Raw genomic sequence first — 26,859 nt, forward strand, 5'->3', positions numbered from 1 at the left:
CTAAACTGACACAAACGTGAAATATTTGTTCAGATTTGAAGGTTTTTCTTAAAGAGATAATCTGAGCGCTGAGGTGAGATTATCCGCTTTAAGGTGATGAAATGAGCAGAGTGTGTGTGTAACCGTCAAACCCTCATGTTTCATGTAAATCTGTGACCGTGGGCTGAGAATAAAAACATGTATGAGAATAAAAAAAAAAAAAAAAAGCCTCTCGGGCCTCGAGCCCGCGTGCGAAAATCCTCCTTCAAAGCCCACGTGCACAGAACAGAGCGAAAAACCCGCGCGCTCGTTCCCCTCCAGCGCCGACATGAATTTCTGACTCATTAGCATTTATGCAAATGAGTTTCTAATTGCAGGCGTAATGACTCTGGCGTGGGAGATTTTTCAATCCGCCATGTTTTTTGTTACTGGATGCATTTGTTTGCTTCATTTTTAAAACAAAAGCGGATTTTATTCCCTGCCTTCCTGCTGGAGCAGCTTTCTCTCACACTCAGAGGCGAAGGGAGACTTTTTGTTTTTGTGTTTTCTCCAAACAGGCCGCGTTTGTGTTTGTGCAACCAGCGGCTCCAGCCTTTTTTCTCTGCCTCTCCCGGTGCGTCACCGCAGCGCAGCGCGGGCGGCAGCAGCAGCAGCGGCAGCAGCGGCAGCAGCAGCTCTCTGCCCCGGCTGGAGGAGGCTGCTGCAGGTGTGTGTGTGTGTGAGGGACAAACTTACAGGTGAGTCCATGTGCATGCAGGTCACAGCCTGGAGCTGCTCTGATGCAATGAGCTCGAGTGGAGTGAAATGCAAAATGGCAGCACATAAAGGAGGCGGCAGAGAGGGATGAGAGGATGGCTGCAAAAATGACGCTGCAGAAAGCGCAAAAGTGGTTTCTCCTGGGAGGGAGGAGAGCAAAACCTGCAGAATTACATGTCCCAAAATAATGATCAAAATGTGACACATCTCTCCCTCAGAAAGGTTTTCATGCTCCTTGCTTCATTCAGAGGAACCATCAGAGTGTCTGTGCTGGAGCTGGAGCTGGGGGGTTTGTCAAAGGGGGGTGAGTCTGTCTGGTTTTGGCACAAGAAGCCTGTTTGGCCCCCACAGAGCTCCAACAATATGTGCAGATTTTGCGGGACAAAAGAGCCGGAGCTTTGAGTTGCAGAGCACGTCCCTGACACTGGGACCGAGCAGGCTGGACTTGGGGGGTGGAGGAGGAACTGGGAGGAACTGGGAGGTTAGACTGGGCACTGATGTGACAACAGGTAGCAGGATCCACAACGTGCAAAATATAAATCTGTGCATTAAAAAAAAACAACCAAACAAAAAGCAAAACGAGAGGAATCAAGGTGTCAGGGATGCCCGGTGCAACATTTCTTTGTTTGGATGGCCTGCAGATTTTCTGCAAAAGCAACCTCCTCCATAACTAATCTACATCTTTTTTGCATTTTGTCTCATTTGTAGCTTGTCAAATTTAACATTAAAGCAAAAATCCTGCAAAAAAAGCTCCATAAAAATACTGAAAATATAAGAGGATCAGAGTTTGGAGGGTGAGCTCACACCTTAAAGATTTCTGTCGCTGTAAAACCTCAGATTACATCCTTGAAATTAAAGTGATCAAGTTAAAGATTTTAAGAATAAATGTCAGAGTGAGAGGTCTGTTTCTCCTCTGTTTGCTCCTTTCTTTAGAGTGTGTGAAGGATGTGTTTTATCAGGCTGTGTGTGTGTGTGTGTGTGTGTGTGTGTGTGTGTGTGTGTGTGTGTGTGTTACCGTAAAAACAAACCTTCATATTCTTTAACTCAAAAGGGAAATGTGAATTTTTTTGGCGTGTGGATGAAAATGTAGGATCTTTGGAGCTGAATTCTCACCTTTAACCTCTCGATGTGTAAACACGACAAAGATGAGACGAGCTGCTCATCACTCGAAACAGTAGCAGTGTGTGTGTGTGTGTGTGTGTGTGTGTGTGGGCTGTGAACATCCTGCTGCTGCTTTAAAGAGACTGATCGTTCAAGATACACTCCAAAAACTGAAATCTTATCAAGTGTTTTTGTCTTATTTTAAGTAAAAAATGTCTTTTAGACTTAATTTGAGCCACATTCACCTGATCAGTCCAGAAAATGTTTGATTTCGAGTTATTTAAAGACAAAATGAGGTCTGAATTTCTTGTAACGAGTGACAAAAAACTCTGCAAATGGTGCGACAGAGAAGTTGTATCAAGACATGACAAACCGTGTCGAGAGAGGTCTGGGGAAATACTTATAAAACAAATTCAGACACTATTTCTCTGTTACCAAAGAAGCCATATGAATTAAAAGTAAAAACGTACCGTCCCCTATTTTTGTAACCCAATTTACTTAAATTTAAAGACTTAGTTGATTATACCACAATATAAACACTGTATGAAGCAAAAACTGGTCAATTACCACAAAGTATTCAAAAGCTGTTTAAATGAGAAACAATCAAAACATGTTTCTGTTTGTTGTTGTCACATGCTTAGATGCTGAGGTGTTTTTTTTCTTGATTCTTGATTTTTCCCCCCTCTCTTGTCCCATTTTTGTTGCAAAGGGGGCGCTGAGCAGCTGGCGACTCCTAGGTTAATCCCATTTCTGTGTTTCCTCGTGTTTGTTTTCTTATATGTCTTAAAAGAGATGTAACTGAAATGATATTTCTTCTCAGGGATCAAAAAAGTATTCTGGTTCTGGTTCAGTCTGAGGGGCTCATTCGTTTTCCAAAAACCAAAGATACGAAAAAAAAACTGATCTGCGTTGTCTGTTGGTTAAAGGGTCAAACTACAAAACCTGTAGGAAAGTACGGAGGCTAAAAAGACGAAACAAAAACCCCGTTATTCAGAAATACACAATGAAAAAAAAACTTATCAAAAGGTTTTTGTTATTAAACACGTTAGTTTTATGAGATCTGAGGACTTGGTCCCAACGAGCTTTAGCTTCAACCTACACCCTGTCGGTTTGTCCTAGGAAATCTGAAATCGATACTTAAGTTCCTGTTTGTAAATAGGTTCAAGTTTCACAAAAGAACTGAAACAAATTTCTTTTATTGATTCATTCATTATTCCAGTTTCAAGAATCTTGCGGAGTTTGAAAAGATGTTAGGATGATTGGACTCAAGAACATGATGCGACGGGGAACACTGGGTCAGCTTTGGTGATTTTGAGACTGGAGGAGTTAGTGTAAATATGTGAAATGTGTTAAAATGTTTCCTTTGTTTGTCTTTTTTGTGATAAAAGGACAAAAATCAATAAAATTGACTAATTATAACAAAAAGAAACTTGCAGAGTAGAGGTGTGGAAAAAAATATTGATACGCTAACATAAAGCGATGCTTTGACCTCTGATACAATATCAATATGTCAACTCTGAATATTGATATTTTTCGTAAAAGTAAAAAAAATCTTGAAAATACAACTTAACTTTTTTATGCAATATCAGATTTTTTTTCACCATAAAAAGAAAAAAAAGAAATCCTATCAAGTGTTTTTGTCTTATTTTAAGTAAAAAATGTATTGTTCTGGTCTAAATTGCTTGTAACAAGTAAAAAAATCTGACAATGTAATAAAAAAAAAATCAGACATTTTTCTGGACTGATCAGGTGAATGTGGCTCAGATTGAGTCCAAAAAGACATTATTACTGAAAAAAAGACAAAAACACTTAATTAGTTTTCAGTTTTTTGCAGTGTACGGTGGCCTGTAGGTGTCAGCCAATTTGCAAAAGCTACAACACAACAGAAGTTAAGAGGACAGTTGTGAAAGAAAGTTAATGATCATTTTCTTTTTAACCTTCAGCTATGCTTAATTTAGCTTTGATGCTAACGTTATTGATTCATAAAGCTAAATATAAGATGACGTATTTTTAGGTAAATCAATATAAGTACTATGCAGGATATAACAAGGTTAGACCCTGAAAAATCTTTATTTATCAAAGATGAAGTTTGCAAATTGTTTGACACCCACAGGCCACCGTAGAAAACCACAAAACCAAAAAAACTTATAAAACATTAAAAAAACGGTATAATTAGACAAAATAGATGTTAACAATGAAATATTTTTGTTCCCTTTCATTTTTGAGTAATATTGTGTGATTTACAAAAACATCTCTAGTTTTTCTAACTATGTACAACATCACAGTGTATCACCGTATCATGATACATACAAGAAACTCCGAGCTAATTTTTGTCTTTAAACATAAAATCAGACATCTTTCTGGGCTCTATTAAGTATGTTAAGACAGTTTTTACTCAAATAAGACAAAAACACTTGATACGGTTACAGTTTTTGGCCGTGGACGGCTCGTGGAGAGAAGCCAAAACAACCAGAACACCTGTCAATCTGACGCAGTGAACAAAGCAGCTCTGCAGGAAACCGTACAGGAGAGAAATCTCAGCCTCTCTGTGGAGCCGAGGGTTTATTGTCTCATCGCTCAGCGTTTCAGTCGACCTTTGTTGTGTTTAATTCTCCTTATAAACCGAGCTGGATTGGATAATCTGTCGTAACCGTTTAGATTTCCACTGGACGAAGGTTTTTTCTTTTCTGCCAATCCTAAAAATCCTGTTTGGTGCATGACTGTAGTTTCCTTTCAGCCTGACGTGCTGCAGGTTTGATGTTTTTTATCTGAGTTTAACTTCTCACAGATTATTTCTCTGTGGAGGGAAATAAAGATCTTATAAAGCTTTTGTTCATCAGCGCGTCTTTGCTGAGGGATGTACCCGTCAGACCGGCTGCAGCGAATTTATGGAAAAAACTTCAACGTCTTCTTTAAATCAGTCTGAGAAAGGATAAGAGGGTCTGATGCTGTTTTTCATTTTTAGAGGCAAACATCCCTGTTACTGTGGGAGACTTTGCATTAATTTCCATGTTTCACAAAAAGAAATACTATAAATTTAACAAAGGACAAAAAAGTTGTCACACTGCAAAAAACTCAATGTTATCAAGTGATTTTGTCTTATTTTGGTACAAAAACGTCTACTATGAGCCACGTTCAACTGGTCAGTCCAGAAAAATGTCTTGTTTCAATTTGTTTTAAGACAAAAATATTAGATTTAACTTTTTTTAAACTTTTATTTAACCAGGAAAAAGACTCATTGAGATCAAAAATTGTTTTTCTAAGAGTGTCCTGGCCAAGACAGCCGCAGCCAAACAGACACAAATACACACTTTAAACAACACAGCACGGAAATATGGCAAATACCTCCAGGAATTAAAAACAAAATGAGGTCTGAAATGTTTGTAATGAGTAAAAACAAAAGAAGCTTCAAATGGAAAAGAGAAAACTTGCTCAAAACTAGAATCATGGCTTAATACGAGTAACTTTTCCTTTGTTTGATTATCAGATTGTTTTTCATGTTACAGCTATTTAGACCTGATTTTGTCTTTAAATAACTTCTAACAAGACATTTTTCTGGATTGGTCAGCTCCCATTGAGTATAATAAGACTATTTCAGTTAAAATAAGACAAAAACACTTGATAACATTCCAGTTTTTTGCAGTGTAAGGAGCCAAAATCTCACTATGTAGACTCCCAGAGAAACTGCTCACAAAGCAGATCTTAAATTCATCATCCAGAAATCATTGCAGCGGGATGTTAAGATGCTTTTTTTTAAAAAATTGTAATTAAATGAAATTAAGAGAAAAGTAATTAAAAGGAGTCACTGGCAGTGAGAGCAGAGCTGGGTTTGAAAACAATAAAGACAGAGGTCAAAATATGAAGTAAACAAACGACTGTTTGGGTTGTTTACAGACGGAGGTCACGGTAAAAATCAAAACCCCCAGAGGCAGAAAACACCAACACACCCCTGTTAATTAAAGTTTTTTTTTAGAACTGACCTAGAGCTTAAAAATGATCAGCAAAAAAAAATGTAACTGAGGAGCATTATACCATCTGCTTTTTAGATATTTTAAAACTGTTTAAGGTTCTGATCTGGATCCTTTATCTTCCTTTCTCATGCCTCAGTGTAACATCTACAGAAACTTCCTGGATCAGAGTTTTTATGGGAAACAGTCTCTGGACCAGCTGTTTGTTTCCCAGGAGCTCATTCAACCAGAGCTTTGGTGTTTTAGCTTCTCCTTGGTCTGAGCTGTTTGGACTATTTTAAAACTAGGATTAAGGCTCATCTGCTGAACGCTGCTTATCTATAAACTGATGTTTTGTTTATTTGTTGTTGTCCGTTGTTTTTGTCTTGTCCTCTCTGTGGAACTTTTTGTGAACTCCCTTGTCAAAATGATTGTGCATCTCAATGGGAATATTCCTGGAAAATAAAAGTGAAATAAAGCTAAATCTGTTCAGTTCGTAGTATCCCTTTTTATTTATGTTGCACTGAAAACAGTCAAGTTTTGGGGCTCCGCTCTACAGGAAACAGCATATTATTAGGTCCTCTTCATCCCTGAATAGCGTTCCTTCATCGTGCTTGAAAAACTCACGAAAATTTGCAGAAAATTCAGTCATGGCAGAAAACTAAGGAATCAAGTGTTTTGGTGCCAATAAGTACTCCACAGCGCCCCCTAGGTGAGAAAAACACAGCCCCTTTAGCTACTTTGAGCTACAGTCTTGAGTTTTATTTTGCATATGTATCACTCCAACACCTACAAAAAAGTCTCTGACGACCATCGTGAAACCCAAACAGGAAGTTCAGAAATTAGAGTCAAAAGTTGGAATTTGGCGATTTTTAGGGTACGTATTTGAAGATACTACTTCTACAGTTTTTTTCAGATCAGGTTCAAATTTATTTATTTTTTTGTTTATTTGTTGCTGTCCGTTGTTTTTGTCTCGTCCTCTTTGTGGACTCTCTTGTAAAAGATATTTTGCATCTCGATGGGAATATTCCCGGAAAATACAAGTGAAATAAAGCTAAATCTGTTCCATTCGTAGAATCCCCTTTGTATTTATGTTGCACTGAAAACAGTCAAGTTTTGGGGCCCCACTCTGAAGGAAACAGCACATTATTAGGTCCTCTTTAACCCTAAACAGTGTGTCATCATCCTGCTCGAAAAATCACGAAAATTTGCACAAAATTAAGCCATGGAGAAAAATGTATGAATCAAGTGTTTCTGTGCCGATAAGTACTCCACAGCGCCCCCTAGGTGAGAAAAACACAGCCCCTCCAGCTACCTTGAGCTACAGTCTTGAGTTTTATTTTGCATATGTATCACTCCAACACCTACAAAAAAGTCTCTGACGACCATCGTGAAATCCGGACAGGAAGTTCAGAAATTAGAGTCAAAAGTTGGAATTTGGCGATTTTTAGGGTTCGTATTTGAAGATACTACTTCTACAGTTTTTTTCAGATCAGGTTCAAATTTATCCAGTGTGTACTACACATGAAGGGGATTAAAGTTTGTGTACGGTTTTTCTATAACTCAAGGGGCGTGGCCACAGACAGCCGCCAAAGTTGACGAATTTTGAATGAAAACCTTAATAGTTCTATTGTACAACACACGTGTTCAGTTTTTTATCACTGCTTGTGGCTTTAGTTAAGCTTTTACCGAAGACATGAGTCACTAACTGTGTATGTAACACACTGAATGAGCTGTGTACATGTTCCTATTTAAATCAAAGAGTAATGATCCTGTAAGAAGCTGAAATTTCTCATCTTTCATGGTGTTAACAACTTTACTGAATATTAATCTGAAGCAATGGCCAGTTTTACATTGGGTCATTTGGATGATATTTTACTTTCATTTAATACAGAAACTTAGCAGGTTACATCATTTATTCAGCTAAAGATGCTAATCGTGTTGGAATTTGCAGTTTTTGTGCTGTCCGATTTCTCTAATGTCAAGTTTGCGCATCAAAATATCAATAGAATATATGTTCATGTGTCATAATTTAGATGAAATAATTCACTTTGTGTGTGTCTGAGAATTCTGTGTCAACCCCTATAAATCAACAATGGTTCGCTTTAAAGTCACATGACCCAAATCAGCTGAGGTCCCATCCTTTTTGGTGTGAACCTTGAAGAAAGTGTGTCATGTTTCAGCTCCTCCTCATCAATATTTCATCAGAATGATTGTCTGTGCATGGGGCGCATTAACTGTTCATCAACTGTGTTACCAACATTTTCTGCTCTTCTTACTATAGATGTTATAAAGACCAAGCTGTGAAGAAAAGGAGCAGAAATATGAGCTGATGGAGGTCAGGTGGTGCCATGTTCTTTTTCTGGATCAGAGGTCTGCAACCTTTACTTTCATAGGAGCCATTCAGCCTCAATCAGGAGCCATATAATCTACTTAATCTATTAATTAAGACTTTAAAGTGCATAAAATTCTGTGCAAAGTTAAAATCTAGTTGATAACTATCAAAAAAAGAATCTTTTCTTATTGTCAAAAAATTATACGTGACTTCTTTTTTCAAAAATAAATAAATAAATAAATAAAATAAAAATAAAAATTAAAAAAATGAAATTAAAAAAATGTGCAAAAAATTGCAATAATTAAAATAAATGAATTTCAAAAAATTGCTTAATTATTCAAGAAAAAAATTCAAGAATTTGAAAAAATTTCTTAAACAAATTGAGTCTTCAAAATTGTGCATAAAATAAAAAAATATATATAGAAAATTTGAATTGATTTTTTAAAAATATTTGTGATCTGAAAAATTTTACAAAAAATAAACAAATCAATAAATAAATGTCTGCAGTTAGTACAAGTGACAAAACATGGAGGAAGTGTTACCATTTAGTGTTAGCATCACTAAATGTAGAGTTGTATAGACAGGTTTCTCTCTTCTTGTCCTGTCAGCTGGTTACTGGGATTTTTGCGCCATAATTCTTTAAATTTTGTCTAAACTGTAAAATAAATGATGAGGGACATTTCTAGGGAGTGTAGTCTGACAGAGAGATCTGGCTCCAACTTTTTCCGATTGCTGTTGCCAGATCAGCTTTGCAGGTTGGAGCCTTGTCATGGACCATTTTCTTCAACTTCCACCACAGATTTTCAATCGGATCGAGATCCGGACTATTTGTAGGCCATGACACTGACCTTATGTGTCTTTCTCCAAGCAGAGTTTTCACAGTTTTTGCCTTATAGCAAGATGCATTATCATCTTAAAAAGTGATTTCATTATCCCCAGACATCCTTTCAATCGATGGGAAAAGAAAAGTGTCCAAAACACAGGGGCGTAGCAACAATTAGGCAAACACAGGCAGTTGCCTGGGGCCCCAAGATTCCCAGGGGCCCCCAAAGCATCTCTTAAAAACTGATTTATGAAGTTCTCTTCAATTGAAAGCATTTATTTTTTCTAAATCTTACTTCACATGCTTCAAACTCCATCAAAAGGCTTAATCTGTAATGATGGTTTTGGGTACTCCCCCTCCCTTCTTATTCAATGGGCTATTCCATGTTACAACACATCTGAACATTTGATTCAGGAAGAAAGTGGTAAAAAACACTTTTTCCCATTTTTTTCTTAATTTCAACCAAGTGTGAAATAAAAACAATGTTGCTCTGAGATCTGAGATAAACATATCAGACTTTTAGGATTTTAGGTTTGGAAACATAACTCACTGGACAGAAATAAATAAAAATACATTCACTTTAAAATAATAGTACCAAAAAGTATGCTAACTGTAAATATCACCTCTTTCAGTAGATTTTTTTCCAGTTTGATGTTGTGCTTGATATTTACATATTTTTTCTTGACTAAATTATTTTTTCAATAATTACCTGTTGTAATGTTTTTCTCTTCATCCTTTCTTGTTTGTTCCTGTTACTCTGTAAATTCCCCACTGTGGGACAAATAAGCTGTCAATGGACCATAAAAGATTTCAAATCCAGGACAAAGTGGACTAAATGATGGATTCACTTTTTTCTAAATCAAACTAAAGTACAGAACTTGAGTAAATACATTTAGTTGCGTTAAGTTAGCATGTAGAAGATTAGCACTGTCTCATGCCTTGATTCTGGGAAAGAGACAGTGGACCCAGGGAAGGCCAGTCTAGCTCTGAGGAAGATGAGTTACAAGGACATGGAGGGCCCCATGGACTGGGTTTGCCTTGGGCCCCCAAATGACTAAATACGCCTCTGCCAAAACATTGATGTAAAGTTATGCATTTATTTTTTCTCACATTTATCTTTTCCTCAGTCTGTTGTAACCTTGTTTTTCTCTGTTTAGGTGTTAATGACAGTTTTCGTTTAGCTTTTCTGTAGGTAAACCCCATTTCCTTGAGGCGATTTCTCACAGCTCGGTCACAGATGTTGCCTCCAGTTTCCTCCTGTTTGTTCCTCATTTGCTTTGCTGTACATTTTCTGTTTTCAAGACATATTGCTTTAAGTTTTCCACGCTTTCCTTTAACAACCTTCCTATGTTGTTCGTACTTTGTCCAGATTTTAGACACAGCTGACTGTGAACGACCAACATCTTTTGAAACAGTGCGTGATGATTTACCCTCTTTAAGGAGTTTGATAACTCTCTCCTTAGTCTCTATTGACATCTCTCGTCTTGGAGCCATGGTTCATGTCAACTTAGTGCAACACCTCCAAGCTTTTTAAATTTGCTTTTTAAGTCTGCTTGATCTGAAAAAAGTAATTGCTACTGACTTCTACTTTTTTTCCTTGATTTCTTTTTGTGTTTCTCAAAGCAAGAACGTTGCAGATTGAATTGACTTTAGTTTTGTGTCATGTCTGTGATCTGCCTTTTTTCTACTAAATTTAACAACTGACTGAACATCCTCCAAGACTGGGGATCCCATCATTTTTGCACCATTTTTTAATTACTTATAATTTATTAGAGCTAGGGCTGCAGCTATCGAATATTTTAGTTTTCGAGTATTCTACTGAAAATCCCATCGATTAATCGAGTAATCGGATAAAATACATTTTTGTTTAGTTAAAGAGCAGTTATTTTTCAAATGACAATTTTTCTCTTTAAGAAATAGAATTTTCTGATACAGCAGGTCAATAAGAGCACTTGCTTTGGTAGCTCCGAAATCTGTAAACAATCCAATCCACTTTATTTATATAGCACATTTTTAAAAACATCTAAGTTCACCAAAGTGCTGCACAGTTAAAATAACATAAAAGAAATAAAATCAATTTACATAACACATAAAAACAAATAAGAGTCATAAACAGGGGTTAAGACCAGAAAAAGCATAAAAGGACACGGATCACACAACTCTCATGCCGAGTTAAAAGCCAAAGAATAAAAGTGAGTTTTAAGACGTGATTTAAAAGTCGAGCCACCACCGAAAAGGCTCGATCACCTCGGGTCTTTAAACGAGTTTTTGGGACCACGAGGTGAAAGTGATCAGCAGACCTCAGGGACCGCGAGGGAGTGTAAATATGTAAAAGATCGGAGATGTACTGAGGTGCTGATCCTTGAAAAGATTTAAAAACAAACAACAAAATTTTTCAAGGATTTTAAAAGGAGGGACTCCAGGATCGGAGTGATGTGTTCGTGCTTTCGTGCTCCAGTTAAAAGACGAGCAGCTGCGTTCTGGACTAGCTGTAAGCGCGCGAGAGAAGCCTGATTTACACCAACGTACAGAGCATTACAGTAGTCGAGTCGCGTAGAAATAAAAGCATGAATTACCCGCTCAAAATCGTTAAAAGATAAAACCGATTTAATCTTGGATAAAAGCCTGAGGTGATAAAAACTGGATTTAACAACTGAATTAATTTGTTGATCCAATTTAAAATCACGGTCAATCTTTACACCAAGCTTTAAAACTGTAGGTTTAACTCAACTCAACTCAACTTTATTTATAGAGCACTTTAAAACAACCTCAGCTGAAAACAAAGTGCTGTACATAAAATTAGTGCAGACATAAACGAGTAAATAAAACAAATAACATTAAAACAAAGGTGCACATAGTAAAATAAATTGTGACATTGTTCTGAAAATAATAAAAACAATGAAACAATTAGTTAAAAACTAGAACAAACCGTAAAAACACTAAAACATGAGCAGAGTCTCAAGGTGGGTTAAAAGCCAAAGAATAAAAATGGGTTTTAAGACTTGTTTTAAAAGCGGACAGTGAGGGGGCTCGTCTTATGTGGAGGGGCAGCTACTGAGAAAGCCCTGTCCCCTCTGAGCTTACGCTTCGACCTCGGTACCTCCAGGAGCAGCAGATCAGCTGACCCGAGGCATCGAGAAGGAGCGTGGGGATGGAGGAGCTCAGAGAGGTACACGGGGGCCAGACCATTTAAAGATACAAAAACAAATAAAAGGATCTTAAAATGGACTCTAAAATGCACAGGCAGCCAGTGGAGGGAGGCCAGGATGGGAGTAATGTGCTCCCTCTTACGTGCTCCAGTCAGAAGCCGAGCGGCTGCGTTCTGCACTAACTGGAGACGTGCGAGGGAGCCCTGACTGACCCCCAGGTACAGTGCGTTACAGTAATCCAGCCGAGATGTAATAAAAGCGTGGATTACTGTAATAAAGTGCTGCTGTGCGAGAAAAGGCTTCACTTTAGCTAGCTGCCTGATGTGAAAGAAGCTGGACTTCACCACTGAGCTAATCTGACAATAAGGTAAAAGAGGGTCCAGGTCCCTGAGAGGTGCTACCTGGGCTCCACTAGGGCCAAAAATGATCAAACACACTTTGAAACATTTTTTATGCCTTGTTCATCTCATCAAATGTTGCGGACCCAAATGGCGCCCGTTTCGTAGAATGACCCATTAGTCTCCAAACTCCAGAAAAGAAGCTAGATTTGTTGCTAGTTGCCATTTTGTATAAGTCTGAAAACTCTCTTAATTTGGCCTCAGCTCTAATTGAAAAACCACTCTTTGATCTTTTTTTAAAATCAAACGATTCCTCGAGGCGGAGAAAATTACTCGAGTATTTTCTTGTAATCGAGTACCTCGAATCATTCGAGGAATCGTGTCAGCTCTAATTAGAGCTAAAGCTAGTTATTGAATTTAGTGTGGTGGGTCAGTTTTTAAAGGCGAGGCTTCATGAAGGAGCTAAACTCAGCTGCTCCAGAGTTTTATTAAAGGTTGTTGTTTCTTCTTTGAGCCTAAATGAAGCAGGTGAAACCGTCTCTGCCAACACACAGCTCCATCCTCTGCTAATTACAGCCTTAATGAGAGACTTAGTGTAATTAAAGTTGTATTTCTACTGTCGTTAAGTTAGATGTGTAGTCATAATGAAGCTACAAGAGCAGTTATTGTTCTGCTGGTGGATCCTGATATTATAATCCCAGCCGCTGTAATCAGGTCATTCTGCTGTTTCAACACGTTAAATCCGGGGAAATGTTTCATCCACAAACATATGAGCTGGATTTGGGAGGTGGAGGAGGAGGAGGAGGAGGAGGGTGGAGGGTTTAACCGCCAAGCCCTGCAGGAATTGCCTGATGGGTGCTAATGAACTTGGGATGTGGCACCACAATGCGGAGCGGCCCCCTGGTCCAGCTCGGTGCCCGGGTTCCCATGCAAGAGAGAGGGATGATGAGGGGGAGGAGGGGGGCACCCCCAGACTATTGTGCCCGGTCCTTAGCCCATTAGCCACCTCCACCGAGCACTCCGCGTTCCCAAGAGGAGCCCGCGGCCTGCCTGCCCGTGTGGACCCCGTATCCAGGCATCGAGGAGGGCGCGGAGAGGGGAGCAGAGAAACAGTAGCCGTATTTAGAGCTTGATCTCCAGGAAAGCGTCCAAAATTTGCAGAGAAAGAAAAGGGGAGCTGGGACATTGGTAGGCAAGAGACAGAGCCCCCCGACAACAAACTGGGGGCTGACAAAGTTGTCTCTTTGGCAGTCGCGCCTCCTATTGAAGCAGTAATTTATTCAAAGGAGATTTTTATCCCCGCGATCTGATTATTATGATAATCAAGTGACCCAGACCCCCTTTCTTGGCTCTTGTCTGCGGGCTCAGGGCTCGGCGGTGACAGTAAAAGCTGATTTGCACGGTCTTCACCCTCCCCACCACCTCCTCCTCCTCCCTGCACACATTCCTGGACTCCTCTGTATCAAAGACGCGCACAATGAGAGCGCTGGATGTGCGCACTTGATCCACGGAGGCCGCAAGTCTGTGTCAAACGAATACTGGTAGCCAGACAAGATTACACGAAAGTTTTTTATAATCCCACATGGGCTGAAATGAGACTCAAAACGGTGCTTGATGGGTGAAACAGAGCCTCAGAGAAGCCTCAGAGGAGCCTCGGAGGAGGGGGAGACTGAGGATGCTGAGTGGTGATAAATCTGAAGGTCAGGGTTTCTGCTTTCTGAGAATGCAGGCCAGAGTTTTCAGTGTCAGTAAAATCATGAAATCCAGCCTGGATTAGGATTATCACCAGGCCTGAGTGTGATCCAGAGGAGCAGGGGACTCGAGCATCCACCCATGCTTCATATCTGAGAGGGTGGAGACAAAAAGCAGACCTGCATCGTGTCATAAAGGGGAGGGCCTTGGTGGCAGTATATGTTTTTAGAGCAGGCATGTTTTAAGTTCATATTGCATCTGACAGCAAAGGATGGAGAGCGCGAGGGACGGCGCGGGGTAGGGAGCAGGAGGAGGAGGAGGAGGAGGAGGAGGAGGAGGAGGAGAGAAAGGGGCGAGATCCACCTCCGCGCGAAATAATGGGGATGATAATAAAAACAGGGGGGAAAACCCGTCCGGGGGAAGCTGAATGGATGGAGCCAGAGAGACGTCACGGGCAGCCGCAGCCATGAAGACTGAGCGCTCCAGCCTCCGGCAGCTCACTCTGCCTCCATCTGCCGCGCCGCTCGCTGCTCCGCTCCGCTCCGCTCTGCGCCGCTCTGCTCCGGAGAGGAGGACGCCGCAGAAACCCGCTGACGAACGCGTGAGTATGAAAGTGATTTCGGGGAGAATGTGAAAGCAGGTGCAGGAAATCGTGGAGGGAAAACGCGTTTGCATCCGTCGCTTAGCTGCTCACATCACGGAGCAAAGGATGCGTGGAGTGGGGTCTCTCTGTGCGTGTGTGTGTGGAGTGTAGATCTGTAGCTGTAGATCTGCTCCTTCCATTCCTCATTCTTCTGTGTTTTTGTCTCTTTGCTGTGAGGATGTGAAGCAGGAGGTGGTGTTTCTGTCAGAGTGGCAGCTCCTGGCAGGTGGAAACATTACTCAGCATAAAAAAATATGAATTATTTTTTAATTTCACGCTTTGTTTTGAATCAACATGGCAAGAAATGGAGATAAATTAATGTAAATTGTTATTTTAATATTAATTTCTGGCGTTGGACTCGTGATGGTGTCCAGGCCGAGTGAAAGGTCACACATGAAGACGCAGAAACCTCCGCTCAGGCTGCATGACGGAGAACATCAGGGAGGGAAACTTGTAATTAGAGGAGCTGAGAGCCTCACTGACGCATTGGGACCACAAAGGCCAAAAAACGCGCTTCTAGATCCTGGTTCTTTCGGTGTCACACACCCCAAACCGAGGGTCACTCCAGGCTCCAGAAAAACGCCCACCAATGTGACACGATCACGGTGAAATTAAGCCTTTGCAGAACTCCGAGCGGCCATGTGGCTCAGATATGAGGATTACCAACACACAGGGCCCTGCAGTGCACGCGTAATAAGACAAAGTGGTGGCGTTCACACCCATAGCTGCCGGATAAAGGGATCACAAGGGCCAAAATACCCACTCCACACGTGTGCGCGGGGCACCGAGGCCTGTGCCGAGGACACGTGTGCGCCCCGCGGACACACCGAGGGGAGAAATCTGTGCCTGTTGGAGCTTTGAAGGCAGTTTAAACCCAGAAAATAAAAACTGGGATTATGCAACGCTTCACATGATGCACATGAGAATTAAAGTGTGTGGATGGAGACAGGGGAAGGGGACGTGTGCAGAAATAAAGGTTAATTTTAAATATTTCTGCTTTAGCACACACTCCTGCACAGAGGATAAAGTTGAGTGTGTGTGTGTGTGTGTGTGTGTGTGCCTCTGCAGGGTCATTTTCTGAGTGTATTCAGGCTCTGGCCCGGTGTGTTTTATGGCGTCTTTAGCGCACAATAGCAGTGATGTACAGTCACAGGCTTCACGGCTACAGGCGGCACCTTTTCACGGACCATCATCACTATTGTCTATTTTTAAAACGCGCTCATTGTGGCAGCACCGCAGCAGTTTGCTGCTTGTCTCCACTCTTTGATGGAGGGCTTCAGTAAAAAAAAAAAAAAGAAATGCAAAATGGGCCAATTTGTGCTCCTCGGTGCTGTGTAGTCCGTTTGAAGAATAAAATGATCGTTTTTCCTTTTCTTTTTTCTTTTTTTTTTTATACCCAGGGATCCCTGGAGAGACATTCAGCGGCCTCACAACACGTGGCTGACTGTACGTAACCATCACACCAACTTCTCTACGCGGATGTTTTATAAATTAGGGCGAAATTATCCTTTATTTTTTAAAATAAACAACAATCAGAGGGAAAAGTGTGATTCAAATCCACATGGAAGAAGAATTTTGCGCTTTCTAACAGAAAACACATTTTAATCATTAAAGTGATGAAATAAAAATAAAAGATTCAAAGCTAAAAATGCTCTTATTAAACTGTCAAATTATTTTAAATCCAGAGATTTTTATTATTCAGTTTCCTTTCACGCTGGACGTGCTGGAAATTAAATAACACACACACACACACCAAGAAACTACAGTGTGTGTGTGAGTGTGTGTGTGTAAAGTATACCACAGGCCTCTCATTTTAATGCTCAAAGAAAAATAATCACAACCTCCCTGTTTCATACAGACGCGTGCGTAAAATACTCAAACTCGTGCGTAAAAGTCGTGCGTAATTGCGCTTTTCTTCGCCTAAACCGCAGCATCCATCCACGTGGTTTAAATCAAATGATAACCAATGAAGCTCTATAATAGGAATCAATTTCTTGCTAATAAGCTCTGCACCTTCGCATAAATTATTTCCAATTAGAGGCGCTGGGTTCATGACGTCATGCTCATCTTCAAGCCAATTGGAGAGCCTGATGTGGTTTGGTTTAAATGTAGGAGAGAGAGAAAGGAGCTGCACATTTAACTGGTGCATGAGGAGTGAGGAGGAGTAAGGAGGAGTGAGGGTCTCCTTGTTTAAAAGTTTTTGTTTAAGAGACTCTTTCCTCAAACCCCCAGGAGCAACAATTTCTGAACTCACAGCGTGAATAATTTCCAGGGTGAAACGCATCATAAAAGGAAGAAAATACAGAAATGATATTAATTTATTAGAATTATATAACAGCCTTAATATAAAGCCCTGTTAATGAAAGAGACTATTAATGATAATAGGGGGAATAAGCGCAATCTGCATGTAATTATCTTCCTCTTTATCCAACTCTGGGATCCTGAAAATATGGCTCATCTTAAAACGAGTCATAAAGCTCACAGCACAAGTCTGCAGCGATTAAAAAACCTTAATGGTCATATTGCATCAATTCAAAGCAAATGATATTGTGATGAATTAGTGAGAAGTTCAAAGGGAAAAGTGGTTAATGTGACTTTAAAAAAAAAGGGGGGAAGAGTTAATTTAAAAATAGATATTAAGAGTAAATGTGGAGAAAGTGGATTTGTTAATTTATTTCGCAAACAGTTGGAGCTGGGAATAATTTGAAATATATCAATTTATAAAGAAGGAAATGAGAAAAATAAATGTTTAATTGGAGGATCTGCTGAAAAGAGTTTGTTCATTTTAATATTTTTGAACTCAGTGCAGCTGTGTGTGTGTGAGTGTGTGTGTGTGTGTGTAGCAGAGCCTGGCTTGTCTCTGCTCTCGCTTTGTCCTTGTGGATTTAAACAAAGCACCTTGACGAGGATCCGTGTCACAGTGGCAGCTTCCTGAACAGCAACAAAACACCTTTTTTAAAAAATCTGAGAGTAGAAGAAGAAGAGGAGCAGCTGTTTCCTGTAACCTGCAGGGAGAACAATGCCAGAGAGGCTCTGCTAACACGGATGTAGCCGTCTTTGCTAACACGTTCAAACAGAAGTGGTGTTTAGGTTTGGACGAGGGAGGCCGAGAGCGCCTCCACCCTCCTCTCTATCCGTCCGTGTTTCTGCTCTGTGTTAGAGGAGCTTCTCGTGGTTTTGGCGTTGCTGGCAGGGTGGAGCCTGCCACAACGGGGATCTGGGCACACAGAGCAGCTTTAATTAGAAGGGGCCCTGTGCCATGTGCCACCGCGGCGTGCGAGTGGAGTGTGTGTGTGAAGCATTGTCTGTATCCGAACATGTGAGGATGTGTTTCCTGACGCATTCTGCAAAGATGAAGTTAGAGTTTTAACATTTTTGTCTGTGTTTGTACATCTTTACGCTCTCTGCTCGGACTCCGTTAGCGTTAGCATCAGATAATGTAAATGAAGACTTCTTTTGTAGCCAGGATCTTTTAATTTAAAAATGCATTTGGGCCGTTGCAGGGGGCGGCGTTTGAAGCCATCACCCTCCTACGGAGAGAACAGTGGGTGAGGGTGGAAGCGCCATAGGAGCGGGCGCTGGGCCGGAGCAGGAAAGATGGCGCCACGGCCGGTTTGGACTGGTTGGACAACTTCTGTACATTTTTTTTCTTTTTTTAATCGGCGCCTCTTTCTGATTGTTTGACTTTGGGGAGTTTTTTGATATGGAGGCATTCCTCGCAGGCCAATCGAAGCATTCTGTACACAAAGAGAGGTTTCTGATTGGCCGAGCCGTTTGAGGCGGGGATGAAGGGGCCACTGGGTGACGTCACAAAACGAAGGGTCAGGACATTTAAGAGCCGCTTTAGGTTGAGTGAGGAAAGAAGGCCCCAAGCCTGAAGAGAGCGCCTTTGTTCGGAGTTGGCGTGAACCGCTGTTGGAATTTTTTTTTCTACACGAATTCATCCTTTAATCATCCGAATCAACCACTTTCTCATCTGCTCGTAGGTGTGAAGTCAGCTCATGTCACGTCGCCTGCAGCTTGAGAGGATGGGTAGCCTTAGGGGTTGGTTGTTATCTTTGGTTATCTAGCTGTATGAGTGATGTACATTCTTCATAAAGCTAGATAACCGAAAGTAACAAGAATCCCATTACACTCCTGAAAAGGCATCAAGACCCCAAACGCAACTTCCTGAAAAAGCTTCGAGGGAAGAGGACGAGGAGGTGGGAAAGGTAAGGGTCACGACTCTGTGTGTGTGTGTGAGTGTGTGTGTGTGTGTGAGGCTTTCAGACACTCCAAACTTCATCCTGAGGCTTTGTCAGAAAATCAAAGGTAGGCGTGAAACAAAACGGGACGTGGTCGCCTGTGTTCCCCTCAGCGCCCTGCAGCCAGTGGCGGTGATCCATAGCTGTACGGATGGTGCAACAGGATCACTTTTAATCTAATAAGCCCCATGATCCTTGTGTGTGTGGCTGCATGCAGAGGCTTAGCCGTAGTATCACATGGCTGGGAGTGACAGCCTTGCTGAAAGGGACCCATGGGTGGACTTTGACAAGTAGTTTAACAAGTCGGTATCGGCTAATCAGTTTGGGAGCCCGTTTACTCAATGCTCCTTTCACTTGGGCTCCTGCATCTCTGGCGCTAAGAGGACGTGCAATACGCGAAGAATGTGGGCTCTTTATGTCACAGGAGCTGCGTAGCGAGCTATGAATTATACATATGTTCCGACTCGGGTTGGATTGTGTGAGTTAAGAACGCTCCCTCCCAGTTAATCCCGGATCCAAACTCCCCGCCGGCACCTAAAGCGAACAGACAAAAAATTTGTTTGAGGCCAATTTTGTTAAGTTAGCTGTTGTTGATTCTTTTCCTCCTTCCCACCTACTCCTTTCTCCGCCCGGCATAAAGGGTGTTTGATTTGGGGTCCTGGCCGTTGTTTGATTTGACGTGACAGTTGGCTTGGTTGTGAATGGGCCGTGGCAAAGCCCTCCATTGCAGGAGGAGCTGCCATGTGGAAAGGCCTGATGGGATATCTGTGAATGCTGCTGTGTGCGCACAAGGCAAGGCGAAGGGGGGGGAGTGGTCCAGAGGCAATCAAGCAGAAAGTGGCCCCAGCGACGAGATCCATGAGCAGGACACGGAGAACAATCTGAGCCTTGAGGTTCTCTGCGGCGGGCTCATGGTGAGGAGTAATTGGTCAATCAGATCTTCAACCTCGAGGCCTCTGATGGCTGATTGAAGGTGTGATTTCTTGCCTGCCCATCAAAGCTGGAGGGTCACTCCTGCTGGGAGAGGATTGTTCCTGAGGTCTCGGGGCTTTTGGAGCCGCTCGGGTAACGGTGAAGCCGGGCGGTGCCGTTTGCTGCCCCAAACATTGTTTCCAGTTTGGGGTTCATTCAGCAAATCTGAAAGGGCTGGAGTGAGATTCCTTGCATGCAACCTCGACTTGCAGCGTCAGTCGAAGCTGCTGCATTGCAGGTGCCGTGTGTGACATTTGAGCTTAGAAGGAAGGAGGAGTGACAGCCTGAGATGCTGTCGGAGTACTTCCTGGTGGTGACAGTGTTAACTCTTGGATCGGCGCAGGTGCACATTTTCAACAGCTTTCCTTGCGCTTGCTTCTGTTTCTGTGTCACTTCCCAGACTGGGGCTAAATGGGAGCCACAGTCTTGGACAGATTGTGTTTATACCCTGAGCAGTGCCCTGGGAGACGCATGTCATAGTGCAAAAGCTTTGTGCTGGCTCCGTGTGTGGCACAGTTATATCGCTAACACTCCACACAGGGGACCCCGGTACAGAGTCTGCCTTCGCTTCTGCCGGCCTGAAAGTGGCACAGGGACGGGAAGGCTCCCTAAAAACCACCTTAGGGCTTCTGCTCTCCCTTGTCCCATGGCAAGGTCTGAAATAGACAGAGAGGAGGAGGAGGAGGAGGAGGAGGAGGGTGGGTTTGTCTTAGCTTTCATGCACTAGGCAAGCAGATTTAGACTCCAAGTGTCAAATAGAAAAACAGCCATTGTGGCCGGGTCCTGCTTGCCCCCCTCCCACCAGTAGACTTTACAGTCAATAGAGCTAGTCCACTTGTCACTGAGGGACAAAGCGCCCCTTTGCCTCCCTTTCACCCCTGCAGGGTCCAAGCAGCCAGACAGTTTTCTGAATAAGACCCAGTGATTCCTGCCCCCTTTTCTCTGCCTCTCTTTCTCTGCATCCAACACACCAACAGGGTTTGGAAAATGGCTTCGCTGTTGGGCTGGAGCACAAGGCCAGACCTGTTATTTCCCAACACACAGGCATTCCCTCTGCCCTCTTAGCGCTCACAGGGAAGTGAATGTATCCTGCAGAAGTCAATGGGCCTCCGCGGACAAAGAAGATTAAGTTTGGCAACCTAGCGGTAACAGGTGTACCGTGCTCGGACCACACCGGGGGGCGGCTGCTGCCGTCTAACCCTCTGCTCTGCTTGCCTCCGTGTTGGTTCGGAGTTTTAGGACGCGAAGATGAAATTTCTCTCAGACCTCGCCGAACTACTTCTCTCCAAAGGGAACGTGCAGATATCTTTAGATCTGGAGCTGTGCTCACCCAAGGGAGCGCGTTAAGGGTAAACAATGAGAGGAGGAAAGGAATATCAGAGGGAGAGCAGCTCGGCGCCGAGGCATGAATACATTTTCGCATTTAGCAGTGAGACAGTGATGTTTTAAGAGGGGAAGTATCTTTCAAAGAGAACGAGCGAAGCCTTTTCCACCCTCAGTATTTTCAACCCCGCGATAAATCGAGCCATTCAGCGGCAGAATAAACAGAGACACTTTCAGAGCCGGAGCAAAACAGTGCGTGCATTTGTTTGTTTCAGTGGTTAATAAAGCTTTTACCGAGAGCCCGGGCCCTCAGAGAAAGCCCATTCTGCTGAAATGACTTGGCAAAGCATCCGATGGAGGGTCTGTTCAGACTGAAGCTGCTCCCGCTGCCATTGTCTCGCTCCCTCTCACACACACCTACGAGTCCGGAGTGAGCACACAATTTCATTGTTGCGTGAGCTGTTAATATCAGAGGCTTCACAATAGAGCCCATTCGACATATTTGCATAAGGCACTTTTCCAACAAGGACCCGGAGAGGGCTTGAAAGCTGGCCCACTCCAGTGCCAATGGCAAAAAAAATGTCAAGTGCCAATTAGGAGAGGTTTGCCACCATTCAGCGGTACCCCACCCCTGTAGTCCTTCTCCTCCCTGCTTACCCAGCCCAACTCTCTCACACTCCAAGTCACCCCTGTTTTTACCACCTTATTCCATTTTCACTCAGAGTCTTCCCCCTACTGACACCCCGAGACAAAAGCTGGCTCCCTCCTCGGCCGGCTAATGGAGGATCCTTTCTGCCGGGCGAGGAGTATTATCAGAATCAGACAGCGTGCTCTGTTCGCCGATTAGTCAGCTTTCTTTGTTGATTTCTTTGAATAGACGGGTTCATGAACTGTGCGGCTTAACCTGCGAGATACAGACTCCACCTGCCAGAGAATATTGAACTCAGCAAAGCTGGTTACATTGTGCAGAGACACAGGTTTGCAGAGGCAGGTGTGGGGAGGATTCTGGTAGCGTGGTGCTAATAACATTTAGCCACACTGTTTTGTTTTGTTTTGCACCAACGGCAGCGAGCAGCGTCTGAGTCAGCTAGCCTCACCGGTGTCAACAGAGCGGGAAACGTCACATCCAAAGTACGAGGAATGTAGAGCATCACTGGTGTCCTTGGGTTTTTACACAGCGTGGTGTTTACATTAGCACAGCTTGTGCTACCAAAAGCAGAGACATCAAATAAACACAAAAAACACAACCTGCTTCCCCCCTCCCGTGAAACGACGAGGGTGCGGCGAATTAGATGAAAAAAAATTAAGTGACAACAAAAGAAGGTAATCGTGTTTGTCCAATCGCGCTGGCGTTGTTTTCCACAGAGCGTTTACCTAACTTACCGCCTCCTGCCACTCACACGGATTTCTCTCTTGTCCCTTTTTCTCTTTCATTCTTTCATTCAATCTCTGTGTCGAGTTTTTTTTTTCTTTCCCACCCTTGATTCTCAGATGGTTGGATCTGATTTGCATGCATTTGCATAATGAAAGTCATTTGCATGCTCAGGGGCAGACTGTACCATGAGAACAGACATGAAAAGGTGTGTGTGTGTGTGTGTGTGTGTGTGTGTGTGTGTGTGCATGCAGTCGTATGTATCCGTGATCTACACATGTGTGTTTTGATGGATAAACCCGGCTCTAAAAAACATCTCTCCCTGTTTTCTGTGCAGGCGAACCGGCAGCTCCACATCTCTGAAGGGGAAGACTGAAAACAGAAGAAGAAGAAGAAGAAGAAGAAGAAGGAGGAGGAGGAGGAGGAGGAGGGGTTGCTGTTGATTCTGCCCTCCCTCTCTCCTCGCCCTCCTCTGCATCGCCTCCTCCCTTCCTCCTTCGCTCCATCCTCAGCAGACTGCCCCTTTTTCCTGTACGACGAGACGCAGCCCTTGCCACCATCTTAGAGCAACGCTGGCATGAAATGGAAGTGGAAGGACCAGTGAATGCAGGTAACTCCGAACCCACTGCGCCCGCCATCTTTCCAGTCGGCGCCACCACCACCACTACCCCCACTCCCCGACTCCCTCCATCCTCTCCATCCTCCTTCCCCAGCAAACTATCGCCCCCCCTGTTTTAATCACCTCGGATATTTTTGTTAATTGCATCCTTCACACGGGCGGGCAGGCGGGCAGGGGAGGGCGGCGAGCTGATGTGGGCGGAGCGAGTGTTGTATGTGTGTTCACATTAAATCACTCTGCTCTCAATGCCTCTCTCAGGAGGCTTTCAGCGGGCATCTGTCCTCTGCAGCGCCATGTTTTCTTTCCCGTTTGGGAATTCTCGTGCCATCCTCACATGTGTGTGTGTGTGTGCCATGACATGGCGGCGACGGCGGGTGCCATTTTGAAAATACGAGCCAAGTCGTGGAGTACGGGTGTCACAGAATTACAGATGTCACCACGACAAACAAACTCGAATGAAAACTGAAGGTTTTCCTGAAGGAGCATCTTTGGAGCGTAAGGTGGTGATACCCTTCACATCCTCATACACGGTTAGGGTCGGGAACAGGATCTGGTTTAGGGTCAGGATCAGGGTCAGGATCAGGGTTAGGGTTAGGGACAAGCAGCAACCAACTGATAATCAAGATGGTGAAGAAGTTAGAAGTGGAAGTCCACGTAAGAAAGCCTCCGCTCCTCTTTGTGCGAGTGGCCACTGTTGGGGGAAAGTCGATTGCCTAAACAAGTCAAGTATTGTTCTCCCCGAGCGAACTCGTTACACAGCGCAGCATTATTCCAACTGAGGAGCTCCCAACTTTGAAACCCGCTTAAACCAAAACACCAATTAGCATCGGCTGGGCTTGATTAAGCAAGGCGGTGCGTAAACAATGCACGCCATTGTCCTCCCAACAGAGAGAGCTCCCTTTGTTTGTGTGTGTGTTGGTGACGAGGTCAGAGAGATGATGCTAACTTGAGGTCCAAGATGCTAGCAAAGGAAAGCTAATAATCCCTCCTGGGTCAAGGTGAGAGGAGGGACTGGAGGGGACTTCAGGGTCTAAGATTCTCTGATGTTTGGTGTAAGAGTTTCCAATCGAGGTCCCGCCAAAACCTTCGTGTTGATATTTTTGATGCAGCTTTAAAGCGGAGGCGTCGCTTGGCTTTCCTGAGAAGTGCTGCAGTAACTGTGTCACTAATCACGGCACGGCCTCCATAAACAGGTGGTAGATTGAGCAGAAAGGGGGCCGGGGCCGCTCTCAATTTACTGTGTAAATTATGCAGAGCCCAAAACAATGCACACAGTAGACAGTGGAGTGGCTGGCGTTGGCTAATGAGATGATGAGAAGCCTGGGAGGGCTGGGAGCTCGTCGTGGTGAGGGTGAGGGGGTGGGCACGGCCAGCAGCTTGTGTCTGGATGTGTGTGTGTGTGTGTGTGTGAGGGTCTGAGGAGCTTTGGGCAGGGGAGCAGACACTGTCCCGTCAGCACCCCTCCTGCCCAGACTGAGCTGCAGAGGGAGGGGAGCAGGCAGGCAGCTGGGGCACCCTGCCCCCATCGCTCCTGCAGGAGCACCAGCCTTGGGAACCTCTGTGGCAGGGGTCCCCGCAACACTGGCACGTAAGGGGCCCCCCAAAAAGTCTGGCCGCAACCCCCACACCCCTCCCTCCTTAATGTGAGGCTGGGGGCCTGGGAAGGACTTCAAGTTCACGGCCAGACCTCCTATTGAGCTGACAGCCTGACTGTTTGCTCAATTCGGCTCCCTATTCAGCGCCGTCCTGGAGGAGGGGGTGTTGAGAAAGGGCTCAGGGGAGGGGGACACCGTGGCACTGTGATAGCTATTCATTCAGAAAAGGGGGAGACGAGTAAAGAGCGGGGGAGAGAGTGAAGAGGGATGGGGGTGCATAAATAAAAAGTGAGGAATCCCGGCTCAAAGTTTGCTTTGAGCGGTGCGCGCCTCTCTCACACTCTTTTACACTCTTAATTACCGGCGCCTTCCACTTTTCTCTAACTACACCCCTCCTCCTCCATCCTCATCCCCATCACACACACACACACACACTCCTCAACACACACACAAAATCACAATCATCATCCCCTCTATCCCCTGGTTTTATTGGGCCACATGCTGGGGCTGTAAATTTACCATTAACAAGCTTATTCACTGTAGTCCTCTCAACAAAACAAGACCATGATGCCAATAACTCAACGCGACACCACTACCCCAAACTGCCTGGGAAGCCCCTCCCCCTCTGTTTCCAGCTCCCTCTCATCCCTCACCTCTTCCTCCAGGACGTCAGAGCGTCATCGAACACACTCTCTGCTAACAGCTCGGGCGATGCCAATTAGCACCACCGCTTGTTGATTTCTGCAGAATCTGCGTTAGGGGGTCACTCCGCACCCGCTGACCCAGCTGTAATATTTTAAGTTCCTCGTCTGAGCTGCTTGAAAAATGTAACCAGAAGCGGTTTGATTGCCTTCAGAAGTCCATCTCGGCTCAGCTCAGGGTGTGTCACATGCTTCCTCTTTGTATTAGCGGCTCGTAGCGTACCAGGCGCCCGTTAAGGCCTTTCAACTTCAGCCTCAATCCCTCATCAGCTGCTGCGGCGAGCTGCGCTTAAAGACGCCAGATTTAGGGCACAGAGAGGAGGTGATTTTTGAGGACAGGGTTTTTCATTTTTTCCTCTTTTACTCGCTGATGTCTCGTGTAATTGTTTTGACATTCACATGATTGTGTGTTTGGGCTCACAGGGAGGAACTGAAACTGTGTCTTAATGTCATTTCTCTGTGTTTTGCAGGTGTTGGTGAAGGGAAGCCGATGAACACGAGGGACACCTGCTCCTCCTTGCAGCCGGGTCTCGACCAAAACAATCTGCTTGCTGATCTGGAAACCTCTGTGCTGTTTGCATCTCTTAAAAGATGCTGAGGAGACTTCCTGGTGGACTGGGACTTTTGTGAAGATTCTTTTAACATTTTCATGGTGGACGAATTGAAACATCTGATTTTTGATGTTTTTGTGTTTGATATTGTTTTTTTATTTCTTTGTTTTTCCTGCTTTTTTAACCCCACACTGTGTGCCTTCAGCTTGAGATATACACATGAAGGCACTGAGCCACAAAAGCATTTACGTTTCCAGTAGTTTCCTATGAAATGGCGCCACTGCCGCACAAAAATCTGACAAAAAAAATCAGCCCCTCTACACACTTTTACCTACATGCCTGAAATTTTGTGTGTGAAAACATCATGACACCACCAACAAAAAAGTCTCTTATCATCATGCTGAAATCCCAACAGGAAGCCGACAAATTAACGTTGAATTTCCATTCTTTTGCGATTTCTGGTGATTTCTAGGGTACACATCACAACGATCTTCTCCCAGAGAATTTTTCTGATCTTCTTCAAATTTGGTAAATATGTACTAGACCAATTGAGGATGAAAAGGTATTTGCAGAATATTTCTAATTTAAAGGGCATGGCGAGAGCAAGAGGTCAAAGTTCATGTTTTTTTCAGCAACGTCAGATCTGGATGAAAACACACACACACACACACACTTTCAGTGTCAGATCAGTACAGTGTCTGATCTTCTTCAAATTTGGT

General features: G+C 43.6%; 1 long non-coding RNA gene across 1 annotated transcript; it reads left to right on the forward strand.

Annotated features, from left to right (window-relative positions):
* The first annotated feature begins 14,484 nt into the window (after positions 1-14,484).
* On the forward strand, positions 14,485-26,214 carry LOC141801173 (uncharacterized). The gene is made up of 4 exons (XR_012599377.1): positions 14,485-14,721; positions 18,750-18,974; positions 23,012-23,284; positions 26,060-26,214. It is a non-coding gene; the product is annotated as an uncharacterized LOC141801173 (long non-coding RNA).
* The last annotated feature ends 645 nt before the right edge of the window (positions 26,215-26,859 follow it).

Source organism: Halichoeres trimaculatus, unplaced genomic scaffold (assembly GCF_033239565.1).
Source record: "Halichoeres trimaculatus isolate MK-OKI-2021-1 unplaced genomic scaffold, fHalTri1.1 fHalTri1_scaffold_12, whole genome shotgun sequence".
Taxonomy (NCBI): Eukaryota; Metazoa; Chordata; class Actinopteri; order Labriformes; family Labridae; genus Halichoeres; species Halichoeres trimaculatus.